Source organism: Dermacentor variabilis, chromosome 8 (genome assembly GCF_050947875.1).
Source record: "Dermacentor variabilis isolate Ectoservices chromosome 8, ASM5094787v1, whole genome shotgun sequence".
Lineage (NCBI taxonomy): Eukaryota > Metazoa > Arthropoda > Arachnida > Ixodida > Ixodidae > Dermacentor > Dermacentor variabilis.
The window spans coordinates 130,115,721-130,134,149 of NC_134575.1; the positions used below are offsets into that span (position 1 = coordinate 130,115,721).

The following is an 18,429-nucleotide window of genomic DNA, read 5'->3' on the forward strand; positions in this document are numbered from 1 at the left end:
GGCGGCGACGCCAGGACGTCTGAAAGTTGATTAAAAAATGCAAGCATTACAATACTTCAATGTTGAAATATAATAAGGTTGCTTGATTATTATAGTCAACGTATTTATGCGTTAACCTTAAAAAAAAGCATCACGAGGGAAATGAAACCAGAGAAAAGCGGCGCTGCCGTTGCTCGCTCACCTACACAGTAATGTTACCACAGTACGGTATCCCACCAGTGAAATACACAGCACTGGGCAATTGCAAGACGCACTGCTTATGTGACCTACGCGTTAATGCTAGAAGAATATTGCTGCAATGCCTAAAACAATATGGAGTGATTGCGATAATAAGGATGGCTTGCGTTCGTATGTGTTCTGTTTCGTCAATTTCATGCGTAGTGTTGTGTACACCTTGGTCACAAAGAGACAAGAACGCCTCAAAGAAATATCACGCTGAAATCGCTGTGCTAAAAGCTTTGAAACTAGTAACAAATATACTGCACGTGATCACATGCATGGTAATGTGCCAGTACCAGCAATGCTCGTGCGGTGCCCGTGGTGTAGTGGTTATCACATCCGCCTAACACGCGGAAGGTCCCAGGTTCGATCCCTGGCGGGCACATGTTTTCTTTTTTTTTTTCCATTTCTCGGACTGTTGGGAAGGCGCGTTTTTTCTTGCCTGTATTACAGAGGATGCCAGTACACCCTTCGGTAACAACTTAATTCTCTTTAAACTACACATCAACACATTATCAGTTAAAACGTGGATGCATAACAGGGGTATTTTTGTTCTGTGGCCCATTAACTGCTTCTTATGCAAGAAACCTGAAACGATAGAGCATGCGTTTCTAGATTGCTGGGATCCCCTATTCTTCTGGGATGTGCTGCAAAGGACGTTAAAGAAAGAGTTACTTTTAGATCCACATGGAATAACATTCTTACCGGTAGAAACGGAGGCTTTTCCGTATGACGCTATAATGCTCCTGGGCCTCTACAGTTTGTGGAAAGCTAGAACGCAGTTCAACAATGCTGATGTAAGTTCGCGACCTACACGTGATCACTTCATTGAATCTGTAGTACGGTTCAGGGATGTCCATCGGGCACTCCCTGAACAGCCAACATGGATTGACATGCTAGATAAACTTGCAGCATTGAAAAAAAAAATTAATATGTCGTGTTAGCAAAATCCTTGTTGACATGTTTCCTTTTTTGTGTATGGCAAAGCCGGCAATAATAAAAAAAAAGACAGTAAACAAAGAAGTTCCACTAGACCCGTATGACATTCGTTACTTACGCTTAGATAATGAGGATGCGGGCTACCTTTGGATTTAATTATGCTCTTGGGCCTCCACTGTATTTGGCGCGCGAGAATGGCAGGAAACCATGTACTATTTTGTTGCTCTCCATAAAGCGGCAGCGGAACCACCCGAGTGGCTCTCAAGAGTATAGCCGTTGGTAGCTTTGCGCGAATTTTGATTAGACGAAGCCAGCACGATGCTGGTTGAATACACATTCAGCAAATGTACATTGTATTTTGGTTTTCGTTATGGTGATTATTGCCTGGCTTTGGTACATAACGTTTCACAAGAGGCAACAAAGAAAAAGTACCACAGGCACCCGTTGGAAGTCGCACTGCTGGAGTACTAGTCCTCACCATGTCGAACTGAAATGAAAAAAAAAAATTAAATCATGGGGTTTTACGTGCCAAAACCAGGAACTCATTATGAGGCACGCCGCATAGTATGGGACTCCAGAATAATTTAGACATCAAAATTCGATTTTACCGCGCTTTCTGCGCATGCAGCAGGAGTAGCGGTTGCGAAGGATAAAACGTGCGAGCCTACTTTGGCCAACACGGTACTAAAATCTTTTCAACAACATCAATTCATCAAATACGGACATCCATTGTGGTGGGTCAGGCAGCGCTTTGAACAAATCTCTCAAACACACAACACTCTCAATGAAGTTTTCACGAACCGGTCGAACAACAACAATGTCTCCGTTTTGAAAGTGCAGTCGAGTTGTCCTCATTGCGTGGAGGCTCAGGATCATAATGGGGTCGTACGGGACATCCTCGGTGGTATCAACCGGTAAGAAGCGTATTCCATATGGGTCGAGGGGTAAGTGGTTTTTCAATGTTCTCTGCAGAACATCCCAGTGAAAAATGGCGCCCCAGCAATCTAGCAATGCATATTCTAGTCGGCAATCAAAAAAAAAAAAATCTGTTGTTGCGATTTTTAGGTGTGTCTACTACAAAACTGCACGGTGCCCGTGGTGTAGTGGTTATCACATCCGCCTAACACGCGGAAGGTCCCAGGTTCGATCCCTGGCGGGCACACGCTTTTTTTTTATCACCCCCACCCCTCTTTTCGTTTTCAACAGGGTGCGCACTTTGAAAAGAAGGTAGATTCCGCTTGAGATTTTGTGGCGAATGGACGCGCTTTTCGGGGCTCCGTGGCGGCGACGAAATAAGTTTTTGTGCATGCTTTGAGCTTGCTTCTGTTTTTGATTTGCTGATTATTTTTGCTTTTAAATAGTAATTGGTCGCTTTTTTTTCTCGAATTTCGTGTACGCGGGTGTATTTCGTGTACATTTAGTTTTGCAGGATCGTTAAAGCGTCCTTCAACACGTGCTTCAACACGTGCAGCTGGGTGGGACGTTGAGTGTTTGTAGCCTTTAAATGATAGCTTGGAGGTGGCAATACTAATAGCTATTAGTGGTTTTACTATGCGTGTTTTGGTAGGAAAGTGAGAGCGCGGCCACATGGTTGAACATGTGCGAGAGCGTGTCATACCTTGGGTCTCCGCGGCATTGACTGCTTTTGAAACAGTGGTGAGAGTTGCTTTGCGACATTTTGAGGATTTGGATCCTGTGCGTATCAGTTTTTGCTAAAAGGTACGTGCTCTGCATTATTATAGTATTATAGTATTTGTATCAGAAAAAAAGATGTGCAATACTTGACAAGAAAGCCGGGAAAGCAGGCCGTGCCCTGGGTGTCCCACAAGGCAGATGAGGGGACGGATGAAAATGGTGAGGGAATCGAGTCAACCGGCGCACACTGTGATGTCGATACTAGGCTGCAGAAAATGGAGGCTTTCCAGGAAGAGCGCAAAAATTAGCTAAATAGGGAACGTGATGCACGGAAGGAAGTTGAAAAAAGACTTGAAGCAGCCGAGGAAAAGCTGAACAGGGTCGCCATTGTGAACGAGAATGTGCGTGACAATGGAACTCAGTCCCCCTACGTGACAGGAGAGGGAGTGCTAGCAAAGTACCTGGAATGCGCGCAACGTGGTGAAGGGTTAGCTGGAAAGAGCGGCACCTACCTTGAGGCTGCCACGCGGAAAAAGCAGGAGCGTAGGGACAATGCCCCTTGTCGAGTCGGAATAACGCCGAAAAGGACAAAGGGAAGCAGGGAGAGGTAGGAGAGGGAAAGGGTGATTTTCGCCGGCGACTCAAACCTGGCTAGGTGCTCAGAAGCAATTGTGGAGAGGGTGAAAGGCGATACAAGAGTGGCGGTAGGGACATTTCCAGGGCGGACGCTTGGTTCTGTCATGGAGCGAGCAAAAGAAAAGCTCGCGGAAAATGTCCACGTGCGCAACCTTGTCGTAGTGGCAGGTGGGCTAAATGACGTCCTAAACAGGAAAGGGACAGGGCTAGCCCAGCGCTTGGCGAAGGGGGTGGACGACTTGCGCGAGCTATCCCCTCAGGTGCAGATCGTGGTGTGCACGGTGCCGGAGGTGCCTGTACGTGACAGTCACGTACAAAGAGCCGTAGTGGCTGCTAATGAGGTGATATGGAAAATGAGCCGACATAAATGCTTCGATGTTGTCGAAGTAAACATGGAAGTGAGAAGGTGTGGTGGTTTTAAACGAGACGGGATCCACTTCAATTACAGGCTAGCACGAGAAGTGGGCTGGCGACTTGGTGGTCGCGCTGTTGCTTTTTTATGGGGCCCGCGGGCGCTCAGGAGGTCAGAGTAGAGAGTAATGAAGAAGGACCCCTAGGGGAACATCAGAAGAGCATCGCCGTCGATAACAGAAAAAGGAGCAAAGCAAGAAAGCGAGCTCGCCATGCAATAGGCTACATAAACATGCAGGACGGCAGAAGAAAGGAAAAGTGGGCAGAGATTGAGGAGCAGTTAAATAGAGAACAAATAGGGGTGTATGTGGTTACAAAAACGCACCTCGGAGACTCGGAAGAGCTGCCAGTGATTAAGAATTATGTTTGGGAAGGGTGCAACACAACTAAGTCGGAAAGAAAGAGACGGGGAGCCGGAATGCTTATACATTACATTAGAGAGCCAAATAGAAGAGAGTAAATTCAAAATGTCAAGAGCATCTTTGGTTATCAGGTACAATGAGTGGGGAAAAAACTTGACTGGGCGTTACGTATTTGTGGACCGGAAAAATTTTCACAGAGAAGAATAAAGAGTTATTGGAATGCATGAGCGCTGATATTAAGGGTTTCTGGAATGGTGTTGAAATTATCCTATTAGGTGACATGAATGCCCACATACAGGAGTCAGATGGCTATACCGACAACAACGGGAAGTCAGTGCTAGACCTTTGTGAGCAACATAATCTCGTGATCGTGAATACAGGGCCTAAGTGTGAAGGGCAGATCACGTGGGAAGTGGGAAACCGGCAATCAACCATTGATTACTGTCTGATGACAGAAGGAATTCATTATAATTTGGGACAAATGATCATTGATGAGGAAGGGTATAGCAGCATAGGGAGTGACCATAAACGCGTCATTCTGAAAATGGGATATGTAGTTGGTAAAGATAGCAAGGAGTGCAAAATGGCCAGTCCAAATTTGAACGCTGAACGAATAACAAATATAGCCATAGAGTCGAGGAAGAACTTGGCAAATGGCCAAGTAAAGAGTGTGAATGTAGTGAGCTAAGTGTACTAACGACAGAAATATGGAAAGAGAAACAACATGTTCGTTGCAAAGGAAGAAAGAAACCGAAAAGCTGGTGGAACAAGAAGATACGAGGAGCGATCGCCGAACGACAGAAAGCATCCCGATAGCACAGGCAGGCAAAGAAGGCGCAGTTGCCGCAGGATGAAGTAACCAATAAATGGGAAATATACCCGGAGAAAAAGTCTATGGTTCAAATACTGGTGCAAGCAAAATTAAAAGGTGAAAGTGAACGTTGGTTGGTCAGAAATACGTGAGAAAAAGAAGGCCGCACCTAGAATATTCTGGAGCCACATAAATTTATTAGGCAGGAAGTCAACAACAGTACAACAACATATCCCAGACGAAGATGAAAACAGAGTGGAAGGAGAAGCGGCAATAAATTACATCCAACCCAGGCGGCACGTCAGGTCGGGCCGACGTTGGAAACATATTGGCACTTCCTGGCCCAATGACGGCCCAAGATTAACAGCGTGGTTCCAATATTGGCAGTGCCATTCTGAATCCTGGCCCAATGATGGCCTAAGGTTAACAGCGTAGCGCGAATATTGGCTGTGCCACTCTGATAGAGATTCAACGTTGGCCCACAATACACAGTCAGTAAACAATATTGGCTGTGCCATTCTGATAGAGATCCAATGTTGGCCCACAATACACAGTCAGTAAACAATATTGGCACTGCCTTTCAACAAGGCGGGAATTATTGGACCGACTTTCGAACGGATTTGCCAATATGGGTTAATAGTTGGCTTTCTTTGGAGGACATTGGCCCGTAATAAGCCAATTTTCCCCTTATCGGTTTTTAGTGCTCTACGACTTGCTGATATTGAACAACGTGTTTTGAAAACTAATGCACTGATCACAGGCACACTGCGCAGGAACCAGAAATATGCTCTCCCATGTCCACTACATGCATGGTACACCGCCATTTTTGTACTTCGCGTTCAGCGAAATGCGCCCCCTAAAGAGAAAAGCCAGTGCACCACGTAGCAAGCAGGGGAAGTCGCATAAAATTAGCCGCTGCTTTATTGATCGTGCATGGGAACATGAGCTTTCCATAAGAAGCAACGGTATTGCGAATTTGTCTGCGCATTGTATATTTTGCATGTACGCTCCGCGGCTTTGGAGGATCAGGATTCCGAGGAGAATCGATAATTACAGTCCCACAGAGTTGATGGAACCGTTCTATATTGCATCGAGATGGAGCGCATATGTATTAGTGAAACTTTTGCTTGTTTGTTTAGCATGCATAGCATGTTGCGGTGACAGAATCATCATGCTTCTATTCCAATATATTTGTTTTTTCGTGCATGTTTAGTAAGCTCCTTGTATGAATGCCCCTGACAGAAAAAAAAATTTTATTGCACGTTTTGGCTTTTCCTCTTGTCTTTGCCTGTAGTTGGCACGGCGCATTCCGGATTTTTTTTTTCCGCCTAACTTTTCGTCCTTCAGCCCCCACTCGCCTCTCCCCCACGCATCCACGTGCACCTGGTCAAAGCTATCAGCCAAGCACTCAGGCAGCTATAAGCTGCTGTGTCGAATTGACTGCTCTCGGAATACGGGGAAAAGCAGTGGGGTCACTATTGTCCTCCTTGTCTCCCTCCGTCGCTGCCGCCGAAGGAACGCGGTCGGGCTAGGTCCAGCGGGGGAAAGTGGTGTTTACACCGTTTTCTTCATTCACCCTTTCCTTTCACTCTTTCCTTCTATGCATCGCTAGCACGCCGACTGGGTGCAACACCGCCCGAGTGCTTGCCGTCTTGTCCGTGTTCGCCAGCGCACTCCTATCGTGAAAAATGCTCGCTTGCGGTCGTCATTCCTACTGAGAAGCCTACATCTTGAAATACACAGCAAAGTGGCCACGAATTTTTGTGAGTGTTAGAATTAATATAGGCGAAACAACAACCAGAAAAAAAGTCGGCGCTCGTGGCCACCGTCTTCGATGTGGGATGAACTCGGATAAACAGAAGCGTGGATCTTACAATGGTGAGTGCATTTGTTTTGCGCATGTATAAGTTTTATAGGGAGCAATATCACCCAATCAATATGAGGCGGTATATATATTACTGAAACAGCCCTGGCTAATGTAGAGTGCCTGTAATTACATAGCTCTTTTTTATTCGCAGCCTTTGAATAGTGCCCGGAGTATAACACGTGTAAATCTCTGTGAAGTTAACCCAAAACTCCAGGACTATGATTTTATCAAGCCATGCGCGCGGCCTGATCCTGCTAGCTAGTGATACCGAGGAACCGCGCTTCTTCTCACTGTTCTAGGTCAAGCATCATTTCCAGCCGGCAGTATTTCTTTCTTTTCGTATAATAAATGCCTTTTTTGCTAGTGTTTCCTGAAGGAACTTCTCGGTTTCCACATAAAAAATTTCGCGCGACGACCGCATTCTGCCTAGACAGTCTGAAACTAGGCTTTTTGTGCTGTAACAGGTTTTGCTGCAATTTTTTAATTATAAAGTGCTACGCTGACTAGGTGTGGGGTGTAAACAAGGCGGACGGATCCTGCGCATTTTAAGTTTGTTCTAAATATTCTGTTACACCTACGAAATATGCCATATATGTCGATAGATGAAAAAGTGTTACCTGACAAATCTTGCAAGAAAGTTTCTTGATTCACCCCTTCGACCTCTCTGCTCAGACTCATAATATTGTTGCGGTATGGCGATTTTTCAAAGGAAAACACTGCCACATACATTTGTTATACCAACATCTCTGTTAATGTTTCTTTTTATTTTACAGTGCAAGCATCTCCAAGTAATGGTGAAGTGGCTATGGGAAATGGTAGCAGTTTCAACGAAACCACCGCGTTATCGTGGTCCTCGGGGGCTTGATCAGCCCGCCGTCATCCAAGCACTGTCCAACCTGCCTACCGACGTCAGCTCCCTGCCCTGAAACCCCTGGCCAGCCTACCGTCCTCGGCACCTTGCCCAATTCCTGTCCTGAGGGCAGTGCCTATAAATAAATTGTTTGAAGATAACCGAGCGTCACCCATCCAGGTCCACGGAAAATGCCTGTTTGTGAACATTTATTCGCAAATAAACTGTCATAAAAGTCAATTTCAGTATCCTTTCATTATTATTTGCAAATATAGATGACTTCTGCTTCTTGACATCATTTTGTCGAGCTTTCCTAGCTATTATTGAGGAAGACGGAATGGGGACAATTGCTATTAAAAATGCCTCTAGCGAAAGGTTTGCGGTAAGAATGGCTGCGTGCTCTAGAGCCAGCGTATCTAAAATATTCGTCATGCAAAGTGCATTAGCTCAAAGCTAGCATTAAAATGGCAACAATATGGCTCAACACTGGCCCTACGCTGGCAGCACAAGGGCTGCTGCATTGGCATAACATTGGCCCAATCTTGGCTTTAACGCTGGTCCCACGCTGGTAGCACGATGGCTGCTGCATTGGCATAACATTGGTCCAATCTTGGCTTTAACGCTGGTCCTACGCTGGCATCATAATGGCTGCTGCATTGGCATAACATTGGTCCAATCTTGGCTTTAACGCTGGGCCAGCATTGGATTGGGTTGCACTTTGCCAATATGCCAACGTTGGTCCAATATTGGTACCAGTTTCTGCCAGCATTGGGCCATGGTTGGACCATTGCTGGTGTGATGCCTGGGAAAAAATAACAGCCGACTGTTTCCAAGGCAATGACGAGATTGTATTTGAAGAAAAACAGAGCACGAAAGAGACCCAGGTGGAAAAGGAGCTGGTGCTGACAAATTTCAACTGGAAGAAAGCCGAATAGAAAATTCCTAAGCGCCAGCCACAGGGCTAGACGAGGTTCCCGTTAGGCTGATTAATGAACTAGGACCAAAAAGTAAAGAAGCTCTGGTGAAAGCAGTGGAAAAAAACTTTGAAAGATAGACGAATACCAGACAGTTGGCGACAAAGTAGAATGAATTTAATTTATAAAGGTAAGGGTGAGAAAGATAGAATTCACTCGTATAGACCGTTGACCATTGCATCGGTAATATACAGGCTAGCAATGCAGGCAATCAAATTAAAGGTTCAAGCATGGGCAGAGAATAATGACATTTTGGGAGAACTTCAGGATGGCTTCAGAATAGGTAGGCGTTTAGATGATAACTTATTTGTTCTTACCCAGTGTATTGAAATACCAAAAATAGAAAGCAGACCGTTATATGTGGCCTTTTTAGACATTACAGGAGCCTATGACAATTAGTAGACCGCAACATTTTGTGGGATATTCTGGAAGGGGAAGGCTTAGGTGTCGATTGTCTACAGCTTTTGAAAGAGATTTACCTAGAAAGTAGCGTTTGCGTACCGTTTGGGAAGGGATGAGGAACGAGGAGAAAGTTCGTATCAACAAGGGACTGAGGCAGGGGTATCTTTTATCCCCACTGCCTGTTTATGATGCACATGGTGAGGATGGAGAGGGCGCTAGAAGGAAGTAACATCGGGTTTAATCTCTCATACAAACAGGCGGTACAGCAGTAGAGCAGCGACTTCCAGTATTATATTATGCGGATGACATTGTGTTGCTAGCTAACAAGCAAAGTGATTTGCAACGTCTGGCTAATATCTGTGGACAGGAAGGCAACAATTTAGGTTTGAGATTTAGTGTTAGAAAATCAGGTGTTATGGTATTCAATGAAAACAGTGAACAGACAGTGGCGATACAGGGCCAGGAAATACCTAGGGTCATATATTATATATACCTCGATGGATAAACGAAGGCAATAGATATACGGAAGCAGGAAAAAACAATAACAGTGAAGGAGAAGAGAAATGCAGCCATAATGAAGCACATAGTGCTATGGGGATACAATAGGTTCGAGGTGCTCCAAGGTATGTGGAAAGGTGTAATGGTTCCAGAACTTACTTTTGGAAATGTGGTTGTTTGCTTTAAATCAAGGGTACAATCAGGACTCGATGGGAACCAAAGGTCAGTGGGTCGCCTCGCACTGGGCGCTCACGGGAAGCCTACAAATGAAGCTGTGCAGCGTGATATGGGCTGGACTAGTTTTGAAGTGAGGGAAGCTGGCAGTAAAATTGAGTATGAAGAACGACTGAGGAATATGGAAGAAAGTAAATGGGCTGGGAGAGCGTTGAGGTATCTGTACAGGAAAAACTTTGATTCACAGTGCAGGAAAAAAAACTGCTTACCAGCAAGTACGCGGCCTGTAGGGTGGGCAACACAGAAACATAGAACGTCAAGTGGAAAGTCAGAGAAGCTGAAATAATCTCATGGGTGACGGAAATGGGAAAGAAACCTGCTATAAGTAACTACTTAAGCGGAAAAAAACGAAATCAGGAAAGAAACAATTTATGATAACTCAAAGGGAAGCTTATTACTTTTCGAAGCGAGATCGGGGTGCCTTAGAACACGCACCTATAAAGCGAGATATAAGGAAGAAGAAGCATGTGCTTGCTGCGGTAAAGCTAGGGAAACCATGGAGCATGTTTTAGTAGAAAGTGAAGACGTCTACCCAGCGGTTCATTTAGGCACCACTGGCCTCCTTGAAGCCCTTGGGTTCAGCGACAGCAGTGAATAAGTAAACATGTCCGCAATAGGGATTAGTAAGAGGCGATTGGAGGGTTGGTGGAAGAAATATGGGGAAACGACAAAAAACGGAGACGTACAAAAGCACAGCTCGCATTACGGGATCAGAAATATTGGTTGTGGGAGTTCATATTGTTTTTTTTTATTCTTTAACCTAGGTAGGACATTATGGCAGTATAATAACAAGGGCTTGGTGGCGCAACCCACAGCTCCGTTCCAAAGGGGACGCTCATAACATCCATTCATCCGTCCATCCATCGTATGGTGGCCTGCAAACATTCGTGCTGATTCATTCAAAAAATAGCAATAGCAAAAACAAGAAAAAAGAAAAAAAACTGCCCGCAAGGAATATGGAAAGGTTCGATACCTGTGCCCATCCGCCTGTTAGGCGGATGTCATAACCACTATACCACGGGCACTTTCTTCTTATTACATGGAAAACACAACTGAATGTGTATTACAAAGTGGACACAACTACACACTTAAAACTCAGGCAAACACACACATGCATCCAACAAGTGCATCCAGTCTGGCGGAGGTTCCTGCGCAGCGTAGACACTTCTTACATAAGCAGCAATTTCGCGAAAGAAGGATTTTGTAGATCGCGGGCTTTCGGCATGGTGATCGCACAGTCTACTTATCCATAGGCTATATAAACCAAGTACTATGAAACTGTCATAGGGAGGACCACCCGTAACCTTAAACGCTAGAAACCTAATTGAATATGGAGTCATGTCAAAGTCCTTTTTAAGCATCCGTTGGAGAATGTCCCAAAAAAATGCAGCGTCCCTACAGTCATGAATCTATGGTTTCGGCACGTGGACAGAGCCGATCGACAGTTTGTTGACCACGGCACAAAGCAACCCCTCGAATTCAGCCATTTTTTAACAGGGAGTGTTTCCGAATGTAATTTAAAGGAAAATGTTTTTACTCCAGGAGGTACACACATTTTTCGGACGCGCTTAAGTACATACTGAAGAGGTCGGCTGAAATAAGGTGCACGATACAAAGGATCTGGGAAAATAGAGTCCACCAGTGCAGCAGAAATTTCTTTTCCACTCGCAGTGAACACGTACTCCCCCCAGGCTGAATGTAACTTTCAAGAAAAGAAATGTGTCAACAACCTCCTTGAGAAAGCCCCAAGGAGCCTGTGGGGTACCTTCGGCATTTGATGACACTACTATATTAGGAACATGATGAACTAAACGGAGTTGCAACATCTCACGCAAAAATGGATGGTCCCCGTTTCGAAAGAAAAACAGGCGTGAAACCGCCAACCAATGGCAGATATTTTTATCGTGACTGTCATGTATTGTTAAAAGGTTTTCTTTTGTATGTCGCCAAGTCGGTAATAAAGAAAAAAAAGTGCCCGTGGTTGTTTCATACCACGGGCACTTTTCTTCCTTTATTTACCGACATAGCGACCCACAAAAGAAGACCTTTTAACAATACATGACAGTCACGATAAAGATATCTGCCATTGGTTGGCGGTCACGGGGGCTAAAAACGCTTGAAGTTCGCAAGCTCAGTCATGTTGGTTTTTCTTTTTGCAAATTATAGATTTCCTTAATCTAACAAATGCTTTCGATGAAGTATTCTCTAACAGGCCGGGCGTTTATTTCGGCATGTCTCACGGTCATTATAGTTTTCTATAAACTATGTGAGGATAACAGCATGAACATGTCATACGGTACGGTGTCTTCATTTAGAATAGGCAACAAACGAAGCCCATATAGCGTAATCGGCAATTCCTTCTTTAGGGTTCTCTGTAAGATGTCCCACTGGAATACAGCATCCTAGCAGTCAAGAAATATGTGTGCGACTATTTCGGGTTTTCGGTATAGAAAACAGTTGAAGCTCCAATTATACACAGAAAGTCCTTTTTCCTCTAGCCATGGATTCACAGGTGAAGTATTGGTGTGGAGCTGGAAAAAGGATTTTAACCGACGGGTGTACTGGCACTCATTTTACTCTTTTTAGAGTGTATATTTTAGGTCCAGTGCAGAACATCGAGTGATACATTGACACCTGCAGCATTGGGTCTATATCAGGCCCTTATATAAGCAGCGCTTTCGTGGTACCCTATGTTATTGCATGGAAAACCGAAGCTCCAACAGGTGAAAAGTCTAGGCTACTCCTTTTAGGAAACCACGCACTCTGCCTTGAATGCACCGACGAGACGATACCATGACTTCAGATGTAGCTTCGCTCAGCGTTACTTGAAACATAGTTAACAAAAATGGGTCCTCTTGGTCTGGTAAGTAAAAAAACCTCGACACAACCTGCCTAATGAACAAATGTGACAGACCTAATCCTCCACTTCTAACGGAACGAAAGAGATGAGGGCGACTGATGCGCTCCAATCGCTTGAACCCCACACAAACACTGCCAGTATTGTGTAAACATTGTATGTATGCGGCAGCGCGATTTCCGTCGCAGCGATTTGGTTGCTGCCGGCTCACGAAGTTGCCCCCGGCTCACGATGTATCCATGCTTGCATCGTCAAATAAACACAACAAGGAAACTAGTCAAATATTCGAATTTTCCTATTATTATTCGATAATAATAGGAAAATCCTGCTCACCAGAGCAGGATTGGCCACCCTGGTGCAGTACTTGGCCACAACCTCCTATGTGAATAGGATAAATGAATATATGAATATATATTATATGAATATATGAATAGAATAGACAGAGAAATAAAAATGGTCATATATGCTGATGACACCAGCTTATTCTTTACATCCCCGTTTGCCTCGAACGTGATCATGAAAGCAAATACAGCACTTAGGCAGCTTGAGAAGTCGACAAAATATAACGCTCTAAAAATTAACACTTCCAAAACAAAGGCCATTATTTACCGTCCAAAAAACAAGGATGTTTATATTAACGATGATATCACTCTTAATAATTTTAAAATAGAGATAGTAAATTCCTTTAAAGTAATAGGTGTACTTTTCAATGAGAAAATGACGTGCGATGACCCCACAAATTACGTAGCATCTAAACTGTCACGTGTCATCGGATCGATTTACACTCATAAGGACATCCTCCCTATAAAAGTGAAATTGCTACTTCACAATTCATTGTTCTGCTCGCATCTAAATTATTGTCATTTGGTCTGGGGGGAAACATCCTTCACGAATCTACGAAAATTACACGTTCAGCAGAAAAGAATGCTCAGAATAATATACAATGTAGCATATGACCACCCATCTAAACCACTCTTTATGAAAGACAACATAATGCCGATTCATGATCTGTACGCATACCGCCTAATCACTAAATACGTTACCGAGGTCAAAAATAACGTCTCGTTCATTGCACAACTGGCATCACTGCAGAAAAGAAATTTCGCGTACGCAACCAAAAACACCGATATTTGGCACATACATTCATTCAGAACAGGTTACGGAAAACATATGCTCAGAAACACTCTTCCACATCTCTTAAACCTGTGCCAACATTACAATTTAAATCTCCAGCGCACCCGGTCAAAAGATTTGCGTCATTTCGTTTCACTTGTAAGTGAAAGGGCGGCACTTTCTGTTTGAAATGTACGACATGATATTATGCACATCGCTTTGTTTTTTGGAATTGTACATTTTTGTAAAAATTGCCATTTGTGATATTCCTTTTTGTCTGTACTCATATGCTTGTACTGTTTGCGTTTTTTTTTTCTAAACATCATGTATTGTATCGGGGAGGCGAGAGCCCGTCAAACTGGATATCTAGCTTTTTCTCTCCCCCTCCCACATCCTTGGGATGGAAAATAAAGGCATTATTATTATCATTATTAAAGAAACCGCGGCCCTCAGTCCCCAGCAGCTGCGAAGTAACTGACCACGGCGGCGGTCAGACCTGTGACGCAGCAGAGGGTGCTAAGAACCCCTGGATACGGACAGGCCGCCATTGGAATACTGGCATTGGAATCCTGGCAACGTTTAACGCTAGAACGTTATCTAGTGAGGCGAGTCTAGCAGTGCTATTGGAGGAATTAGAGGGCATTAAATGGGATATAATAGGGCTTAGTGAAGTTAGGAGGACAAAAGAAGCATATACAGTGCTAAAAAGCGGGCACGTCCTGTGATACCGGGGTTTAGCGGAGAGGCGAGAACTAGGAATCGGATTCCTGATTAATAAGAATATAGCTAGTAACATGCAGGAATTCTATAGCATTAACGAGAGGGTGGCAGGTCTTGTTGTGAAACTTAATAAGAGGTACAAAATGAAAGTCGTACAGGTCTACGCCACCGGGGTAGTTGGAGAAGTACGGGAGAGGCCTTTGCCCTGCAGTGGGCGTAACCAGGCTGATGATGATGATTCGATATTAGAATAAGTACACAATTTTTTAACGTTTAAAAGCGTTGAGACTTCACAACAGCTTGCAGATGCGGTGAGTGAGACGCTGCCCAACACCGCAAGTATACAGAGGGTGTTTCAGCGAACACTTTCAAAATTCTTTAAAGGTTGCCTGTGGCAGACATCACAATTCCAGTTCATGAGCTGGTCTACTCGAAGCGGCAGACAATACTTGCACAAAGAATTGAGATCCGAAATCGACTAATTATTAAAAATTTACCAATTAAGTTCTTAAACTAATTACATTATGACCCATATTGAAAATTTACAAATTCTAGCTGTGGTGTTCGCAAGGCGGATTCACTTGGAACGAATTTTAAAGATGACACCTGTTTTTAGGTATAATTTCCCGAACTTGGCGGAGAAATGCATTGGCGTTAGAGTTAATTTGTTAACAAAACGTCTTTTCGTGCACTGAAGCGCACAAGTAACAGGAACGCCAAGCACATGGAAGGCCAAGTAACTGGAATGCCATAGCATTGCACAACCCACTGCTATGGCACGGTTTTTAGAAGATGCCTGCCGCGTGAGCTGAGAAGCTGGTTCCGGCCCGTCTCCTCTTTTCTCTCCACCAGGGTCGGCCGCGAGCTCTAGTTGCGGCGGCTGCTCCAAGCTTGTATGACGTTCCCCTGCCTCCGAGATCCCCGAGGCAGGACCCGCTGTCTCTCGGCAAGCCATTGGTCGAGCGCGCGCCAGTCCCTTCCTCCGCAACAGGAATAGTGTCGGCAGCGAGCGCCGCCTCTCCGCGGCTACCCCGAACTACAGGAACCTCCGCTCCAATGGGAAAACTAGCGCTGGGGCTGGCATTTGCATGCCTGCGCAATGGTGCCCCGCAGACCGTCCGTTGCCCTCATGGAGGAAGTTACCCTCTCCCTTCCTCCTCGATTTATGCCTCGGCTCTCCCCGAGAGGCGCTCGCGCCCCACACTTAATGGACTGGAACGGACTACTTTTGAAGTGAGGGAAGCTCGCAGTAAAATTGATTATGAAGAATGACTGAGGAATATGGAAGAAAGCAAATGGGCTGGGAGAGTGTTGAGGTATCTGTACAGGAAAAAAACATTAATTCACAGTGGAGGACAAGAACTAGGAAGCTTACCAGCAAGTATGCGGCCTGTAGGGTGGGCAACACAGCAAGAAGGAACGTCAAGCGGAAAGTCAGAGATGCTGAAATAATCTTATGGGTGGTGGCAATGCAAAAGAAACCGGTCACGAAATCAGGAAAGAAACAATTTATGATAACTCAAAGGGAAGCTCATTACTTTTCGAAGCGAGATCGGGATGCCTTAGAACAGGCACCTATAAAGCGAGATATAAGAAGGAAGAAGAAGCATGTGCTTCCTGCGGTTAATCTATGGAAACGATGGAGCATGCTTTATTAGAATGTGAAGACGTCTGCCCAGTGGTCGATTTAGGCACCACTGGCCTCCTTGAAGCCCTGGGGTTCAGCGAGAGCAGGGGAAAAGTAAACATGTCCGCAATAGAGATTAGTAAGAGGCGATTGGAAGATTGGTGGAAGAAAAGTAGGGAAACGACAGAAAACGGAGACGTACAAAAGCCAAGTTCTCAATAGGTGTTCAGAAAAATTGGTTGTGGGAGTTCATATTGGTTTTTATCTATTTTTGAACCTAGGTAGGACACTGGGCAGTATAATAGCAGTAGCTTGGCAGCGCAACCCAGCGCCCCGTTCCAAAGGGGACGCTCATAACATGCATCCATCCATCCATAATAAAATACTTAAGTAAGAGGCGACAGGAAGATTGGTGGAAGAACAGCAAGGAAACGACAAAATAACGGAGACGTACGAAAGCAAAGTTCACAATAGGGGATCAGGAAATTTGGTTGTGGGAGTTCATCTTGTTTTTTTCTTTTTTTATGATCTAGGTAAGATATTAGGCAGTATAATAGCAAGAGCTTTGTGCCGTAACACACCGCCCCGTTCCAAAGGGGACACTCATAACATCCATCCATCTATGTTAAAATACTTGCTCTCGCATACCAGACATAGCTATGCGTCGAGGCGCATCGAAGTACTCAAACCGATCCGTCAAGCAAGAGCTGTGCGACTTCCGTCGTGTTGGTTGCAGGTAAGCATGTGCGTTTTGTGACAGCAGCATGTTTATATTTTTTTTCTTGAAATATCAGGGATGCATGACCGAACTTGTGAGCAGTGCACACAAGTGAAGCGACCGTTTGTTTACTAAATATTCCGCGACCACGTGTTAGTTGTTGGCGTCATTGCAACGTGTATTGCGGTAGTACTATAAAGTCAGTGATTTACGATGCATAGATCTTATCGTTTCTTTGTGTTATACTTTCTCTTTTATGCCCAACCATTTGTCTACCCGCAGTGTGGAATCGGTTGTGGTCTCCTGCGCCCGACAAGATGGCGCACTGCTGTGTGCCAACGCCGGGCATGTCGTTCCACGAAATACCAAGCGATCCGGAACAGTGCGCAAAATGGCTAAAAGTCATTTCTCGTGGAAAGTGGCCACCGAATACGACGTCGTTCTATTCGACTGTATGCAGCCGACACTTCAATTCCGCTGACTTCAAGGAAGGTTGTAAAATTCGGAAACTTAAGAAAGACGCTATCGCCAGCATTTTCGAAGAATATCCGGCGTACTTTCAGCCTCCTAAAATAAGAGAGAGAAGCGACGCAACAGAGCAAAAGCGCGAGGCTGCTACGCTATAGCCGGCCCCCCACCGCCGAAGCGGCGAGCAGTCATTGATGGCAACCAAATGGAGTCGTGTACGCATCCACTCGACGACTTGCCGGTCGTCGACGTCGCCTTTGAAGATTTGGCACCTGTGGACTGCACCGCTACCGAAACGTTGCCACCAGTGAAAAACGGCCCTAGCGAGCTCTGCGTCACCACGACTGCGCAGATGCACAGAGCAGTGCAGGTGTTCTCACAATTCTCGGTTTCGACAGTGGACAAACGAAAGTGGCGATGCAAAGAACGAGCCTTCGACGCGCGTTTTGAGCGGCCCAAGAATACCGTCGACAATTGCAAACAGGAAATAGAAAAGCTCAAGGAAGAGTGCTTTGTTCATGCATTTCTCCAAGTTGTCGAGAAAGCGGAGGAGAAAGACTTGGCTGCGTCAGTATTAGTAGAGCAAGTGAAGACTTTCGGGCAAAAGAAACCAACGTGGTCCGATCTGACGGTTCGCCATGCTGTGGTTTTACGTAACTTCTCGACTCGCGCATACGAGCACACAAGGACTACACTCATTCTCCAGCTGCCCACTCGAAGCACTCTTGAGCGTTTTATGGGCTCATCACGTGGAGAAATCGGCCTGATGGAACTCGTGAAGCAAAGGCTTTCAACCGAGCTCGCTTCTCATCCCTCATCGCAAGCCAGAGCGTGCTCGTTAATTGTAGACGAAATGCGCGTGAAATAGAGGCTACTTTACCATAAACAAAGGGACGCCTTCATCGGCGAAGTAGACTATGGTGGGAGCTTTGCCAAGGAAATAACAAATGAGTCTGGGCTGGCCAACTCACTTCTGTGCTTCGTCCTCAACGGCCTTTCAGTTTCGTTCAAGATACCCGTGGCCTAGTTTTTCACGAGAAATTGCACTGGCTGCGAGCTGCACACGCTCATGCGACAAGCCCTGAAAA

General features: G+C 45.1%; 2 non-coding genes across 2 annotated transcripts; both read left to right on the forward strand.

Annotated features, from left to right (window-relative positions):
- Positions 1 to 531: 531 nt before the first annotated feature.
- Positions 532 to 604, forward strand: TRNAV-AAC (transfer RNA valine (anticodon AAC)). The gene has a single exon. It is a non-coding gene; the product is annotated as a tRNA-Val (tRNA).
- A 1,643-nt stretch (positions 605 to 2,247) lies between these two features.
- TRNAV-AAC (transfer RNA valine (anticodon AAC)) lies at positions 2,248 to 2,320 on the forward strand. The gene has a single exon. It is a non-coding gene; the product is annotated as a tRNA-Val (tRNA).
- Positions 2,321 to 18,429: the final 16,109 nt, after the last annotated feature.